At 36.7% G+C, this 13,604-nt stretch overlaps 1 long non-coding RNA gene across 3 annotated transcripts in view; it reads right to left on the bottom strand.

Annotated features, from left to right (window-relative positions):
- The window catches only part of LOC119867286, a 124,803-nt gene that overhangs the window by 85,762 nt on the left and 25,437 nt on the right, over positions 1-13,604 (bottom strand). For 2 of the 3 annotated variants that reach the window (XR_005383053.1, XR_005383054.1), the window contains exon 1: positions 8,909-9,081. The exons of the other annotated variant lie outside the window; for it this stretch is intronic. This is a non-coding gene — a long non-coding RNA (uncharacterized LOC119867286). Of the gene's footprint in view, positions 1-8,908; positions 9,082-13,604 lie in introns of those variants that run through there. 3 annotated transcript variants of the gene reach the window in all.

Below are 13,604 nucleotides of genomic sequence, written 5' to 3'. Positions count from 1 at the left end.
CTCTATTTATTAGATAAATTAAGTGCTGCCCAAATTTCAAACATGGTTATAAATCACTGTCTTTTGATCTTTTTATGGACAAGTTTAGTAAAATATGAACTTTTCTCCTGAACATTTGAAATATGGAAGTTTTAACATACCCCATGTGTATTCCTTCTTTTCTTCTTTTTTAAGATTTTATTTATTTAAGAAAGGCTGTGAATAGGAGAAAGAGAGAAAGAGAGAACGAGCAGTGGGGTGGGGAGAAGCAAATGCCCTGCTGTAGCAGGGAGCCCAATGCAGGGCTCAATCTCGGGACCCCAGGATCATGACCTGAGCCAAAGGCAGATGCTTAACCAATGAGCCACCCAGATGCCCCTCTTCTTCTATGTATATTCTTGTGTTATTACCTGACAACTTCAGGGAGAAATTTGTAGATGTGAGATTCAATTAAATGTAGATGTGAGATTGAGTCAAAAAAGTCAAAATATTTATAGTAAATTAGGGAATGTAAGTTTCTTATATTTGGATATTTTAAACAATGGGTAGAACAGTATTGTCTTAAATCTCTGATTGCTATTTCTAGAACCTAGTATAGAATTCTGAACTCCAAGACCATTAACATGTGAAACATTCCAAGAGGACATTGCTGTGAAAATTAAATGTAGCTGATCATTGTAATGCTTTTAAATGCGCTGCCATTCTTAATTCACATCAATCAATTGCAATCATTAATCAAGTCGAATGCAATGGTTTGAGTGAACACTTAATATTGATTCTAGCTTAAATTTCACTGCAATTATAACTTAATGATAAGTAGTCTGTGTAATATTTAAATATAATTTAGTTTAAACTGTCAATTAAGTGACAGCAGTGAAAAAGGACAAGTCCTGTGACCCACACAGAAATTATAAGGAAATCTTTTCTGAAATGGAAAAGGAAGAAGCCAAAGGATCAAAAGAGCAAGAGGAAGTTGATATTAGTTGATACATGTTAAACTTACTGTTTAACTCTGCCAACACTGACAAGTTTACAGCAGTGCTCTGAGACCAAATGAAAAAATAGATGTACCAACGAACAGAACAGTCACTTAGGTATTAGAGGACAGCCCTGATTTCAAGATTGCCTTTCTAAGTGGAAAGTTCAAACACAAAATCCTATACTTTAAGAAGAAAGCAGGCTCCACTTCATTTATCTCCTGGACCAAATGTGTTATTCAGGTTTTCCTGAGTCAACCGATCAATCAGCTTTGTGCTAGTCCCTTAATTTTACTGATTCTAATTTTCCTCACCTGAAAGTGAATGTTTCACTCAAATAATTAATAAGGAGTAAACCCTCATTTCAGCAGTTAGGTTTGAGGAAAAATATATTTCTAGACCTACTTGCAGGGATACTCCTTAGAGAGATGCTCAAAATATGACTCCCTGACCAGTAGCATTGGCATCATTCAGGAACATGCTGGACATGCAGACTGCCAGGCTCTTACTAGTCAAATCAGAAACTCAGGCGATTCCAACACAGACTAAAATTTGAGAACCAGTGTTCTCAGGCATCATATGGTTCTATAGTTAAACAAAAACAGAAAGTATCAAATGCAAAATGGTTGACTTGTCTCTCCCAAATCCCACTAAACTGACAAATATTTAAGAGCAAAAATTATAAACAGAACAACTAGGAAATAAATACTTAGCAATACCAACATTCTAGGAAGTTACCAACTGGATTTATCCGCGAGCTATTTCTGGAAAAGAAGATATAGATAGGATCAAAATGATGCCAAAACCCAATGGATAGGAAGAATTTTTTACCACATATAATTAAAACAGTAATTTTTAAAAAATGTTTGTTTTTTTTCCAGAACTGTGAAGCCTAAATTCCAAGATCTCTGCAGGACAGCCAAGGATAATAAAGGTGCTAATGAAAGTTGATCCCATTAGTATTTAAAAGCTGAGGAGAGCTGATCGGTGCCATTTTCAGATATAAAGCCACAAACAGAGCTATGAACAGTTCTGACATTGGAAATGGTCAGAGTACCCGAGACTTTGGAATGGGTTCCAAGTGATACTAAATACTATTGAAAGGAGAGGGAAATACATCCCCATGTGGGAAAACATACTGCAGGTCTGAAGTGAATGTGTAATCCCTTCTATCCCTAACTACACACCAATGCATAAATTCATCAGAGCTGCCATTGGGATGCATTAATCAAATGCTACATGTGCATGCAGAACCAGTGACAGGTGCATATTCTGTTAATATCACTAATAACAAATCTATTTATATCTATATATCTATATGTATATCTATAGATTGTTCAAATTCTAAATATTTTAAGAACTCCAACTGCATAAGGGGCAAAAACAGATAAAAAGAAGACACACACATAAACACACACACACACAAACCAATGCAAAGATGACTTAAACTCCGATGGAGAAAATTAATATAGGGGGCAAAATTCATCAGACTTTATCTTATAATGATGTAAAAAGAAGCAAATATGAATTATGTATAAAAAAGACAATTATGGGGTGCCTGGGTGGCTCAGTAGGTTAAGTGTTTGACTCTTGGTTTCCACTCAGATCATGATCTCAGGGTGGTGAGATGGAGTCTGGCATCAGGCTCTGAGCTCAGCACCAAGTCTGTTTGAGAGACTCTCTCTCCCTTTGCTCCTGCCCTGACCCTGTGCTGTAAAATAAATAAATAAATAAATAAATAAATAAATAAATAATCTCTAAAACCACAATATATGTATAAAAGATGAAATTAATAAATTACATATCAAAACTAGATTTGAGTAAGAAAACAAACATCTGGTTTTTTGCAAAGATCTATAAGGACAGTATAGCTTTGAAGTTTGTAATTAAAAAATTAAGGACACATGAAGAAAACATATAAAGGATGAGGATGAGATAATAAATCTAAGCAAAGAGAATATTAAGGTATAAAAGAGTACTATAATCAAATTTATATTAACAATTTTGGAAGTCTAGCCAAAATGGTTAGTATTCCAGGAAGGATTATGTAACTTGCTAAGGTCACAAAGTTTACTGATAGAAATCAGTTTGTTCTGCATACAAAGTTTTTCCTATCGACATCTGCCTCACCATGCTCAATCCACTTTCTGGCATTGTTGGAGACGATTTTGGTCAGGTATCTACCTTCCTTCAGAAAATCAAAATTTTCAGGGGAAGGAGACAACCTTTATAACCTCAGAGGGAGAATCATGATGGGTTTAATACAATTTCACAACCATATATTAAATCAACCACCTTTTCCCACTGATTTGAAATAGCAGCTTTGTCATTCTTTAAGATCCCCAAAATATGCAGATCTACTTCTGTTTTGTCATTTTATTGATCTATTTGGATATTCCCTATATTAACACAGTATTTTTTTTAAACCTATACCCTTTACTAAGTCATAATATGTGGTAACACAATTCCCTGATTACTTTTCTCATTTGATGCTCATTTGATGCTGATCATTTTTAAGAAGCTATAACTTTGACCTCAGTAAATATGTTCTCATAATTTGCCTTTGGGATCATTGAAATAGTTATTTAAAGATTCTTAAAACTTGTAATCCTACTATTAATTTCTTATTTGTTTAATATTTTATGTTCCTTTCACCATTTGACAACTGTATTCTTTTTTTTTTTTTAAGATTTTATTTATTTCTTCATGAAAGACACACAGAGAGAGGCAGAGATGTAGTCAGAGGGAGAAGCAGGCTCCCTGCAGGGAGCCCAATGCAGTATTCAATCCCAGGACCTGAGATCATGCCCTGAGCTGAAGGCAGACGCTCAACCGCTGAGTCATCCAGGCATCCCTAACAACTATATTTTTATTATGCCAAATAATTTTAGAATAAAGGAAAATGAAATTGTTTTAAATAACAGAGGCTTGAATTATTTGCTTATTATAATTTTTCTTTGTTTTCGTCCATCATGTTTGAAAAAAAATCTCTTTTGATAATTCATTGTGTGCTACAATTTTCACATTTCCCCATTTAAAAAACTGTATTTATTTATTTTACAGAGAGCGAGCACTCATGTGCACACAAGTGGGTGTGAGGCGTGGAGGGAGAGGGAGAGAATCTTAGGCAAACTCCCATATGAAATTTGGAACTCCAGCCAGGGCTTGACCCCAGGATCCAGGATCATGACCTGAGTGGAAATCGAGAGTTGGACACTTAGCTGATTGAGCCACCCAGGCACCCTCCCATTTTTATTATTCATTTATCATAGTGTAATCAATATATAGTCTTCCCATTTTTAGATCAAGAAAAGATATGCTAGTCTTCAGAGTGTCATTCAACTTAAAATTTTCAGTACCATGGATTTGCAAACTATTTCTACAATACTAAGCTGTGAAGATATCTGAAAATGAGTAGAATCTTCAGCTATTAGAGTGAGAAAATATACCCAATTTATTTATTCATATTTATTTATTTATTTATTTATTTATTTATTATTTTTTTTAATATACTCAATTTAAACAAGGTGTGTAGACCTCTAGAGACTACTAATAGTTCATTTAAGACTGTATATCACTCCACCTTTGTGTAATCCCAATTGGGCAAAGTCCAGAAAGTAGAGGGCAAAATATCTGGATGGTTCACCCTTGGTCAAAACTATAAAAAATGGACTAGGGCTCACAGAAAGGACCTTAGTTAATTAAGCAGGGAAATGACTGGCAAAACAAAGGAAGTACCCCAGCTGCCTGGGAATTTGGGAGCTAGGGGAATCTCTAAAACAGGAACTCAGAACAAGAACCAGAATGATAGCCATTTGAGTGACTCAGGATATTTAAAAATAAAGGAGACCTGTGCTTGGAAACTCAATCATTGGAGTTGAAGCAGAGGTGAGTTTTATCTTTGAGTATAATGCAGAAGTCCCAAGATCAAACTTAATTAACTCCCAGTGATTCTAAGCCCTCCTGGTTGTGCACATGTTAGTGTTGATGTGGAAGAAAGGGAATTGATGGTAATGCAGGCAGATGAGATTGGGTATACTCATTCTGATTTAACATCAAATCAACATTGGCTTGAAAACTGGGTCAGAGTAGATTTTGCTAGTGAAGAGATCAATAGCTCAATTATAGCAGAGCTTGAGAAGGCAGATCTAAAAAGGTTGGGTGGTGAAGTCTAAGGAGAGGAAGCTAAATGGACCATTATATTTTGCTTCTTTAGTAAACTAGCTATTTTACGAACTGCGCCCTGTTCAAATGAAGGGATTAATCATGAAGTTGATCTGACACTAGTGTAAACATATTGAAAACATTGATTCATTTTAATTTATTGTTCTTCATAGAAACATTTATGGTTGACTTGTCTTATATTTAGTTTACTATGCTGACTGACTTTAATTTTTTTCTGAAACAAAACAGGAACTTAAAATGCCAAAGTATCTTTTTAGGAGTAGAAAATCCCCCTGACTTTGAATAAATTTGGATCAAGTAGGTGAGGAAAAGACAATGCTCAAATATTCAAAGTAACTGCTTCAACAAGAACAAAAAGGATTATATAGATTTAGCCTCAGTGCTTGAATCTTCCCAATTCAATCACATTAGAATAGTTATGTACAATTCAGGCTACATGAGAGTGGTCTAACTGTGACTATAATATTGTGTTCTTAATTCTTTGTTAATCTAATTCGTTTGCTCATGCAACACAATGCTCCATGTTCACAAATTTGCTCTTGAATCAAGAAGGAAAAAAAAACTCTGCAAATTCCGGAACAGCATGTCTTCTTTCATATCTCGATATTATCCAGTTCTTTGATGGGGCAGCATGGAGAGGGAGCTGACTCACCGGGGAAATTAAAAATATGTGACAGCACTTTTTAATACAAATGTTCCCTGAAGCCAGGCAAATTGGGATTGGCAGTTATCAACATCAGCTCACTGTTGGGCAGATCTGCTGAAATGCTCTGGGTGGTCTTTATGCACTTCCTAGTGGGCAGCTTGTTTGGCTAAAGGCAAAGAAATAGCATTTAAAGGATTCTCAAATTATCGGAAGATAAGAAAATTTGAAAGAACATGGACAGAGGGAAGTACTGTGGTTTAGGGTTTGGAGCAGGATACCAAAGAATTAATTGGGAGAAAAGAGCAACAAATAGAATCAGGGAAGGAAGGTTTCTGTATCTAAATTTAGTCTTATTTCTTTCTGTAACTCTTAAATCCCCAGGCTCCCATGATTATTCAATTTAGTGCCTCTCAAATCTTATGAAGTGCAAGGATTCACTTTTGTCTTGCCTTAACCTACTCCAATCTCATCCACAGTATAAGTGCAGAAGCAGAGAACAAGTGTCTTCCAAGAATATACATCATCAGCTCTCAGATTCAGTGTGTAAACACATGGCCCCTTGGGTGATGATTGCACAAGTCAGCAAGTCCAGAGGCCAGATTCACAGCTGGGGTATTACCTGCCTGCTACCTCCTGTGCTTATGGACCCATTAAATGAATATTATTCAACATAAGGCAGAACAAGGCTAATTTTCCCCCCTCAATTGCAACCTGTGATTTTTTTAATGTAAAATGAAGAGAATCTTGTATTCTGACATGAATGGATACAAAGTATACTTCAGTTCTATATAACTACTCAAAGTTCATATCCTTGAATAAAAATCAGAGAACCAGCATTTTAGGTTATTCTATATAGAAAAATCTCCACAGATGCTTACAAATATAAGAAGTTAAGAAAAGACACTTAGTGGAATATATAATGAGTAATACCAATTAATTAGGAATGTTTTCCAAACATCCTTTCTGTACCTTGGCATTTTAAGTAAGATTTTACTGGTTGACATTGAAAAAGATTATGATCAGAGTTCTATTTTATGGCTAATAAAATTTTTTCGTGTTCTCAAATATGTAATATTTATGATTTCTCTCAGAGTGATGCCGACAGGGCTAAATATATAAGTTAATATCAAAAAATATAATAGAGAATGATATGAAAGGAAAAAGAGGAAACAATGCAAAGAAAAAAATGGGTTGATATGAGGAGATCTGAATTCTACTTGTGATGAAGCAACCCCCTGGTTTTATTAACTTTGGAAAAGTTATATAACCTCAGGTTCCTTATCTGAAAAATGGGAATATCAAGATCTGGCTTGTCTATCTCACAGGGTCATGGGAAGATAAGCAGATAATAAATGCTTAACTTTTTGTAAACAAAAAATAATTTATAAAGATATAAGAGATTATAAAACAGAGCTAGGATATGGAAGGAAGTTAATGTGTTTTACTCAGTGTTGTCTTACAAATGTTAATCTTTATACATTTATCTGAAGGAGGAGGAAAAAGCAATGCTTATCTTAAAAGTACTTAATCCATTCTCAAATTTTCAACATGGAGTATACAAAGACTATTGAGAGAATTCAGAAACCTGACTTAATTACCTGTTCTACCATCAAAAAAAAAAAATGTATAGTGTCTACCTGATTTCAGAATATTCTCATTTCTAGAAAGAAAGGCTTGTGACAGCCATATTAGAAGTAGGCTTTGCTTAAGTCTAAAAAATCCCATGGTCATCAGAAAACCATGAGATTCAAGGGGGGCAAATATTGTTTTTCTTTTTTTCCTAATGAATTAGCCCTTTAAAAATAGCCATCATTAAACTTTTCCCATATTTTAATGCAATATTTATAGTTATATCCTGAAATGATGTTATTATGTTTGTGATAATCATTATCTTTATTTTTGAGAAGAGCTACCCAGCTTATTTGTAGAAATTCTTACCTACTACAGGGTTCTTACACAATAAAAAAAATACTCCTAAATATTGGAAGTTGTGTAAGTATTCTCTACCCTTAATACAAATACACTACACACATACAAATACATAATGTTTACAAAGCATTTTCTATGTGCACAGGGATATTTTTGTATTTACTTGTATTATTTCATTTAATCCTCACAACAACCTCATGAAGTAGGTTCTGCTTTTTTCCTACTGTGCTTACAAAATGGAGCACAGAAAGTTTAAGTGACTTGCCCAAGATTGCACAGTCGGTAAACTGTAGAGTCATAATCAAATCCCGGGCAGTCCACTAACAGTGCCTACAGTCTTACCCACTCTACTGTGAGATCTCCTTGAATAATCTCTTTGTAAACCACAAACTTTAAGGTAGATCGCCAATATGTTTGTGCTTTGGGGGCCAGAGCATGATGGTAAGCTGATTATACTAGGTGGTAAGTGTTGAACCCTCCTCTCACATTTCAGAATTCCTTCAATTGAAAATACCTCCCTTCTTTTGAGGAGGGAGTCTCCACAGACTTCCTATCACATTTTTATGTAAAAAACTGTTCACTTGTTCCACAGAGTGCCAGAGACTTTATCAACAGTAGGCACTTTTGGAACAAGGTCTTTTCCCTAAGTTCATCACAGAAATATGCTGGGAAATTTGCTTTAAGAGTAAAATTAGAGTCTTATATTAGAGTTGACAATGATTAGCAGTTGGTGAAGTTGTGAAATGGGTTAGGTATGCCTGTGGCACCTTCTCTCTTTCATAATTAGTTCTTGCTCTCTCCCGTTTGACTCCACAACCCTACTAGAATGAATAATTGATTATTTGTGAGATTTTTCCATTTAGTGTTTGTCTTTTCTAAAAGGTTATGATTTCCATATGTGTGGGGACCATACTTGTCTCTTTTGCTGTGTATCTGTAGCCTCTAACATTGTACCAGATCATGAAGTATGCTGGCCATTCACTGCATGAAGGAATGAAATATTTATTAAAAAGGTCTTGATGCATCTCTTGGATCAATATATGGCCCCCCAAAATAGTTGTTCCATTACTATCTCAAAACTGAATGGATGAAAAACCAACCAACCAACTACAGGAAGTGATTAAGGTATGAATCATTCTAGCACTGAATTTCAAAAAAAAAAAAAAAGAAAGAAAAGTTTTCCAAGACTTACTGGAAGATGGAGAGAAGAAGTGAGACCTCAGAATAAGTTGCATATTCACAAGAACTGCAGGACTCCCCATAATGTCTTTTCCTCTTTTACAGCAACCCCCAGGCTTTAACCTGCTCTTTCCATTTTTCCATTTTTATATCTGCCCCTGTCGACTCCATCTCTTCTGAATTCTGTTTCCCTGTGACTGCTTGTGGAATGGTTGCTGTTTTTATTTCTTCTTTCCTTGCTATCTGTGCAGGGTTGAAAGAGGTCCTAATCATTGTAATCATTTGAGAAGCTTACACATGGGGCAAAGAAAACAATCCACACTGAGAACCTATTTTGTAATCTTAGGGTATTTGTATTGTTTTGGTCCCTGGACCATGGCTCTAAACTCCTAAACTCCTTTGGCTTCTAATCTCAAGCTTAAAATGTTATTTATTAGGATGAACAGAATCTGTTAAACTTCTCCTTTTACGTGTTTTGGTGATTTCTTTCTATCTTTTTTATTATACGCAGCAGTAGCTAAGAAAATAAAGTGCCAAAAATTGAACGAATACCTGTGGCCCCCTAGTGGCCTAAGAATATTATCCACCTCACAGTGAGCTGTAATGTCTCATGAGCAATGCTTATGTGATTATCTCTCCCACTAAGAGAAATCCATGGGGAAAGAGAGAAAACAAAACAAAACAAAAACAACACAAAAAAACACAAAACCCTCTAAATCTCTACTTAGTATGACTTAAGAGATACCACACTCCCCCCTACCCCTTTTTTGTCTCAGAACATCTTTCCTCCCATATCCATTGGTGCCATGTAGGCCACCTCCTCAATTGTATGCCACCGTATTCCCTTTCCATGCTAGACAAAATTCATCTGATGAAGAGAGAAGAGTAAGACTGACAGAATCAGATTAATTAGTGATAAAGGCTCTAAATCAATATTCTTTCCTTTATTAGTTCATTCATAAACAACAGGTTAATGGAAAGTTCTTAAGTGACAGGAACCATCTAACATTGTTTATCCAAAAGAACACTGTCCCTGCTCTAAAATGCTTATAGTCTGTCTTAGTCATTGTGAGCTGCTACAACAAAAATACAGCAAACATTATTTCTCACAGTTCTGGAGGCTGAGAAGTCCAAAATCAAGACACTTAACAGATCTGGGTGAGGGCCTGCTTCCTGACTTGTGGGTTACTGTCTTATTGTGGTATCTTCACATGCTGGAGAGCAAAGAGATTATGCAAGATCTCTCAGTTCTCTCTTCTAAGGGTCCTAATCCCATCATGAGACTCCACTCTCATGACCTAATTACCTCCCAAAGGCATCATTTCCAAATACTATCGCATTAAGGATTACAGTTTCACATTTGAGTTTTGGTAGGTCAGGGAAGACACAAACATGCACAGGCTAAAGGTGAAGAGGACAACTCAGCAAAATAGCAGCACCACATGCTAAGTGCTATCAGGTGTTCTGAAGATGAAATGCAGTAGGACCGTAGAAGACTAAGCTCCTAAACTTGCCTAAGGACATAAAAAAAAGCTACACAGATTAGGTAAGTTTCTATATGATACATGACATCTAAGGAAGAGTCTGTTAGAAGCATAAAATGGATAAAGAGAATTCCAGAAGTCCAAAGGTAGGAGAGAAGAAGTTGTTTGGAAAGTCACAGGTATTGCTGGTGTATAGAGCGCAAGGTGGGGTGAAGTAGAAGGTTGAGATGGAATAGCTAAAAACGATGCCAAATCATGAAGGACATATGTGTATTGTGAACTGTAGTATCTTGAAATTTATGGGGAATACTTGAGAGTCACCGGCACTAGAATATCTCTTGTGTTTTAGAATAATATTCTGTCTACAGTATTCCTATTGCAATGGGCATGATAGGAAGGATTAGGTCCTGGCCAAAGGTTGGCTATTAAGACAATTATTGTCTTAATTGTCTTAATTAGCTATTAAGACAAAGGGAGATGCAAGAATCTAAGGAGGTGGAATAGGATAGTGGAACAAATAACTATTGATGTGTTTGGATGGGGTTTGGGAGCCTAATGGAAGATAATGCGTGACTGCATGTTGTCTCACGTTAGATGTGGCAAATACCCTAGCGACAGTCTCTTTCCCCTCCCTGTTCCCTTTGTCCAGCTGGAGCATCTCTTAGTCTCAGAGTGTTAGCAGCTTTGCTCAAAGCCTCCTCTCTTCTCTGTATATTGCTCTACGCTGATGAGGCCCATTCAGCCCAGGAAGTTATGCTCCCCATCACTTTCATCCTATGGGTAGCCTTCAGGTCAAGGCTTCCTGACATAGTAAACTTGCTTCAAATTGGAACTCTGTGGTGTTGTTTGTTCTCTAAAGCTTTCCCATGAGGTCATACAGTCTCTAGGTGAGAGCACAGTCTTCTTAACCCAACATATGACATCAGATGTGGTCCAAATCCTAGCCCTCAATTTATTCTTCCCTTTTTTACCCTTGTCAAGGTGAAGATAAGAGAAAACATGATGAGTCACAAATAAAGGCACATCCGTCTTTAGAGGAAGTGTCAGAGCACAAGGACTTAGGAACAGTTTGTTTCTTTTCTTTTCTTTTTTTTAAGATTTTATTTGTTTATTCATGAAAGACACAGAGAGACAACAGAGACACAGGCAGAGGGAGAAGCAGGCTCCCAGAAGGGAGCCCGATATGGGACTCGATCCCAGGACCCTGGGATCACACTCTGAGCTAAAGGCAGACGCTCAACCACTGAGCCATGCAGGTGTCCCAACAGTTTGTTTCTTGACCCTGCTTGCACAGCTGTCCTAGTTTGAGAAACTAGTTCTGATTTCATTCATTATTAAATATCCACCTGCCTATTCTATTGATGTGACCTTGACCTTCTATTTCTGACTCTATCTCAGTGTGCCATGTACCTTGTTGCTGATAAGCTTCGGTATCAGGTATGCCCATGATCCTGGCTGACCCTGCCTGTCTAATTACACTCACAGAATTTCCGCTAAAAGCATGCCCTGACACAGATTAGTGCTTTACAAGTGTGTCTTGGGCTTAGACACTGTATTAAATAGTTCTGACTGCTAAAACAGGATACTACAGACTGCCTGGTGTCTAAGATCAAGGTATTGGTTTCTGGTAAGCTTGCAGATGGCCACCTTCTCACTGGTGTCATGACATGGCAGCATGAGAACCATCTCTCCCACTCTCACTCTTACTCTTCTTCTTGTAGTCCCACCATGGGGGCTCCACCTTTACCATGTCATCTAACCCTAACTGCCTGTTGAAGGCCCCATTTCCAAATACTACATGCTGAAGTTTGGGGTTTCAGCATAAATTTTAGAGGAACACAACTTAGTTCATAGCAGATTCCTCCTAAACCTGCCTGAAGATGTTGCACCGAAGACTGGCTTTCCCTAAGCAATGCTTTCCCACAGGTGGGAATTCATTCATTTAACTTCCAGGTATTTAGTACTTGCTCTATTTGTAGTCATTGCTTTAGTTTCTGGGAATAGAGACATGGTCCATACAAATAAGAGTCACTTCTTGTCTTTAAAACAAAACAAAACTATATAATTGGGAAAAAATAAGGGTATGGAAATCAAGGAAAGGAAATATATATAAAGCAGCCAACATTTAAGAGTTTAATGGATGAGCACGTGCTCTTCTGTCAAACTGATTGGGTTGAAATCCTGACACTAACAATTGATAAATGTGACGTGAGCAATTTATTTAATCTCTTTCTGCTTCAGGTCCTCATTTCTAAAATAAAGATAGTAAAACCTCTAGGAATTTAAGACTTGAGAAGATATTTAGAATACCGCCTGGTACTGAGAAAGCACTCAATAATGTTTAGCTAGTAGTAATAATATCTAATCATCGTTTGCAAATCTCTTTAGGCATTAAAAGATTGTATTTTAATTTTTTAAAAGATTCTATTTATTTATTTGACAGAGAGATAGAACAAGCAGGGGAGAGAGAGAGAGAGAGAAGCAGGCTCCCCACAGAGCAGGGAGCCCAGCATGGGGCTGGATCCCAGGACTCTGGGATCATGATCTGAGTTGAAGGCAGATGCTCAATCGAATGAGCCACCCAGGCACCCCAGGCATTATATCATTTAATCCTAAACCAGCCATACATGAAAGCTATTGTTTTCCCATTTGGCAAATGATGAAAAAAACTTTCAGGAAACGTATATGGTAAGTCTGAAGGCTGAAAATCAAACCTAGGTCTCTATTTATACTATTTCTGCCAAAGACAAAACATACCTATAAACAAACAATGTCAATGTAATATCTTAAAGGATGGAACACCTACTTATTATGGGAGCAAATACGTAGAATGGCGAAGTCTTCCTGAGAAACTCCTCAGAGGAAGTGATAGATGTGATAGGCCATCCCTCCTCTACTTTTCTGAAGGAGAAAGTAGGAATGTCATATATAAAAAACTTGGAGAAAGAGAAAATATGTACGGGGAGTTTTGGAAATTCTATCATTACTTCAGTATGCAAAAAGTATAAAGAGTTGAAGCTGGAATGGTAGACATTGTATGTTAAGGAACATCTAGGAATTTTGGGGCAGGCCAGTTAAAAGAACATACTGTTCATTATACCAACAGCTAGGGATTTGCCCAGAGGGATTTGCCCAGAGGGATTATACCAACAGCTATTTTCCAAATGTGTTGAAAGGTGAGACCAGATTTAGGAATACTTATTAGAAGTCTGTTCCTGAAGTTTA

The sequence above is a fragment of the Canis lupus genome, chromosome 33 (assembly GCF_011100685.1).
Source record: "Canis lupus familiaris isolate Mischka breed German Shepherd chromosome 33, alternate assembly UU_Cfam_GSD_1.0, whole genome shotgun sequence".
Lineage (NCBI taxonomy): Eukaryota > Metazoa > Chordata > Mammalia > Carnivora > Canidae > Canis > Canis lupus.
Note: the sequence above shows the minus strand (reverse complement) of the source record. Positions and strands in the feature narration are given on the sequence as shown.